Source organism: Benincasa hispida, chromosome 7 (assembly GCF_027475165.1).
Source record: "Benincasa hispida cultivar pf3 chromosome 7, pf3_genome.v1.1, whole genome shotgun sequence".
Classification (NCBI taxonomy): Eukaryota; Viridiplantae; Streptophyta; class Magnoliopsida; order Cucurbitales; family Cucurbitaceae; genus Benincasa; species Benincasa hispida.
The window spans coordinates 24,162,502-24,166,780 of record NC_143484.1 but is presented as its reverse complement, the minus strand read 5'-3'; positions in this window follow the sequence as shown (position 1 = coordinate 24,166,780).

Here is a 4,279-nt window from a genome sequence, read left to right as displayed (position 1 = left end):
CTATAGGACCTACACATAAGCCTCTATTCTTATTTATGCGATGACAAAATGATACACACACAAATAAGGCGACCACATAACATCATTCCCATCTCTAGAATGCATGCGATGCAAGTTGACAAACAGAGCTTATCTCTAAGTCCCTATCTCTTGTTTATGCAGTTCTAATCTTGTTCTCTCAAGTCTATATTCTAACCTAGCTCTCTCGAGTTATTAGATTCTTTCTTTAGGCTCTCTCTCGAGTAGCTCTAAAGGGTATTTGGCACAGCATAAAATAAGACAATCGAAAGCAATGAACTTCCTAGGTCATGTTAGCTTAGTTCTTGTCAACCCATTCAACTAGTTTAGCTGCTGATGCGCGCTAAGAGAGTGAACAGATGTAGAAATAAAACTTCCATTGTATAAATATAAAGATGAAGTACAAAATAACAATGCAAGTATAGAATAAAGGGCCTGTAGCAATCTCTTGCTGCCAGGCTTTTACATTGTTTTTCTACTCGTGCTCAAAAGATAATCTCGCTCTTGTAAGAGTTGGCCCGCTCTCTCCTTCTACGCCTCAAGGTTCTCTATCGAGTTTCCCTGAGCGATCTACGGTGTCACCACTCTTCTCTTTCTCCACATTAAAACGAAAGGAAAATTATGAACAAAGACGAGCTGAGCTCTTAAATTTGTAAACTGGTGAACTGCTTAACTGATCAACCCCTTTTCTGAAGGATGCCCTTGGTATTTATAGAACATCCAGAGTGAAAGGCAGCTTCTCTCTCATGATTGTACAGATGGGATGACTTTAATTCGTGACTGATGCGCTGAATATTTGTCACCGAAAAGCTGAATGTACTTGTGATCGTTATCGGCTGTCAACTTAATTCGGATTCGACTGTCATCAACTTTCTGTCCCATCGCGATTAATTATGCCTTTTACCTAGATGCGCCCACCATGTTGCGTCCACCAAGTTGGGGCAATCCTTATTGGGCAAATGTTTGCAAACATAATCACCACAAAGCCTTGCGGTAATGTTGCGCTTGACCAATGATTTCCTATGATCGCAATTTCCGCCTTGCATCAACACATATTCTGCATAAAAACAAAAAAATCAATTGTTCTAATGCGATGAACGCATACGACCGCAATATTATGAATTTGATGCTTTTTGGACGCAATTTAACATGTTTTATCAACGCAAGACAGCATTGTTTAAGAACTTAGCACTATGATAACGTGCATTTCTGCCTATTATCACACCCAAAGTCGCATTGGCCGTACAATCATGCCCATAGGAAATCAACACTGGAGGTTGTCGTCCATACACAATCTGAAAAAGGGCAAAGCCAATAGAAGCATTTATATGTAGTGTTATACCAATGTTCCGCCCAATGCCACCAGTTAATCCATTCTTTCGGTCGTTCACCACAGCAGCATCTGCAATACATTTCCATGTTTCAATTCACCACCTCTGTCTGACTTTCCGACTGAGGATGAGAAACTGTACTGCGATGGAGTTTGGTACCCGAAAATCGAAACAACGCTTGCCAAAAGTGACTCACAAACTCATTGTCTTGATCCGAGACAATGGACTTCAGCACCCCATGCAGTTTAACTATTTCTCTACAAAATGTATCTACTACAATACCAGCATTTAAAGAGTGTTTCAAAGGCAAGAAATAAGCATACTCCACAGATCGATATACTTCCACAGTCGTTTCTTGTTTAATAGCCAAGAATCTTCCATAGATCGATCCCTCTCTTAAAGATCAGAATCGGGCTAACATCGTTTTCTTCAAGTCTTCCCAATCTTTGAACGACTCTCTGTCTACCTCCGACTGGTACCAGTTTAATGTGGTACCGTCGAAACTCACACCTGACACCGTCATCTTCTCAGATTTAGTCAACTTAAGAACTCGAAAATAGCGGTCTACTCTGTATAACCACGTGTCTAGATTGCTTCTCCTAAACACCGACATTTCTACTTTCTTGAATTCACTTCGATCGCAAATCGCTTCTTCATCGGATGCTTTCACCGAACTATTTGTTTCGCGCACCTTATTGGCATTCGATCCTTCTACCTCTTCCGTCACCTTCATTTTTTTTTTGGCCATTTCCATAACATAGGAAATGAACATTTATTGATGTTTCTCTGCCTGCAATCCCAAACTCTCAATGCTCTTCGCTAACGATGCCAACTTCTCCTCTATGATTGGCAATTTCTGTATTTCGACTGAATCCAAAGATCTCTTGTTGTAGTAACTCCAGTTTCTCTTCAAAACATTGTTGAACCATGCTTGCCCAGGTGATTGCTCTTATACCAATTTGTTAGGGTATTGATTCTTGAAAATCTTTATTAACGTAACGAGTTGATATAAACTTCCAGAATAACAACTAAACGATGAATGAATTCTATATTAAATAATATGAGTCAAACAGAGACTAGACGATTGCTTATCAAACTCCCAACGATCGTTTACAACTTTATACGATTGCCCACAAACACCCCGCGATCGCTTACAAGGTACTACACGATTGCTTACAAAATATTACACAATCGATTACCAGATTCTATACAATCACCTACCAAATGTTATTCGATCGCCTACCACATGCTACATGATCACTTAGTAGAAGTAGACAATAAGCGGCATACTACGATGACTTCTCCATGACAGAGACTTCCGAACTCCCACTTTCGAGAGCTATCCTTCCTCACTCCTGATATTTAGACTTCACTATCCTCTCTTTCCGTTTCTTTCTTCTTTTAAACCTCCACTTCTCCCAACAGAATTGGAAGTCGTCCTTAACCGATTCAACCACCCCTCCTCTATTCTTTCTTTCTTGAGATTCCAACATAATTGGAGGCCTATCATGAAACTAGATAATTAAACAAAGCATTATGATCCTTCATCAAGAACCTCTACCGTCATCCAACTACTCTAGTGTGTTCAAATTATAGACTAGCATGTATGATCTAATTTGAAACCTACTTTTTTAAGTAGGATTTAAATCATGAAATTATTCAAGTATCAATCAGTAATGACCCGACCTCCTAGGACTTAAGTTAGGCTGTTACTAAATACATGCATGCATGAAACTTAAAACAACACCCTTTCATGGTGAAATAATTGTTAAATAAATAAGGTAAGTTTAAAAGTCCTTCATTAAATTAAAATATTAAAAACAACAATAGGGTATCCATAAATCATAAATGTTAATAAATAAGTCTGAAAACAATTCTTAATACTAAGTTTCAACCATCAAAACTCAAAGTTAAACAAAACATGAAAAGAAATCTAAATCTCATGAGCGGAAGCATAAAACTGGTCCTAGTGGCTCGATCACGAATTCCACTTTTCAATCGCCGATGCATCTCTACATTTACCTGAAACAACAACATGAGAAAGAATGAGTATAAAATACTGAGTAAGTAACCCCACTACTGGGGTCAAGCTAGACATATATGTCCTCTAGATGCCTACCTATAGGGAAACATATAAACTGCTCTAGTCCTCATGGGACACATACATACATCAAAAACTGATTTCTATCCTACTGTAGTTAAGTATGCCCACTACCTCTGGTAAATCCCAAAGGAAATACAATATCTGGTGAATCCCGAAGGAAACACAATCTGGTGAATCTCGAAGGAAACACAATTTGGTGAATCCCAAAGGAAACACAATATCTAGTGGGCATCTATCTAATTAGTAAAATCACTATCATAGTCTCCATATCATAATGATCACAATATGGTTCTATGACATACATATACACCTCAACATCATGGCTCTACAACATACAAATATACCTCAATATCCACAGATCAAATATAACCTCATGGAATCAAATATCATCTCATGATAGCATTCAAGTATCTACGTGCACAAATAAATCTTTCAGATCCTCATACATGAACATACATCGGTTACACTATACTATCAGTCTATCATGTCATTGTTCTGTCATAATATTTATCTATCATGCTAGCATACATCTAGTGCCTGGCCCGTAGGCAATTCCAATGGTAATATTACTTGCCTCGAAGTCAAATTCAGATATTAATCCAAGCTAATGATCATCAACAAAATAATTCATGAATTAAGTCCCCTAATACAGAACATAATACTAAATTTCAATCCTTGAAACCAAGATCCAAACATACAAATTTAATTCAACGATCACCAATGAACTTACCCAATGAAACTTGATCAACAAACACTCGCAAGATTTCGACTCCAAATCTCCACTTAGCAGATTTTAAAACCCAATGGACGACGACTTGGAACTTTC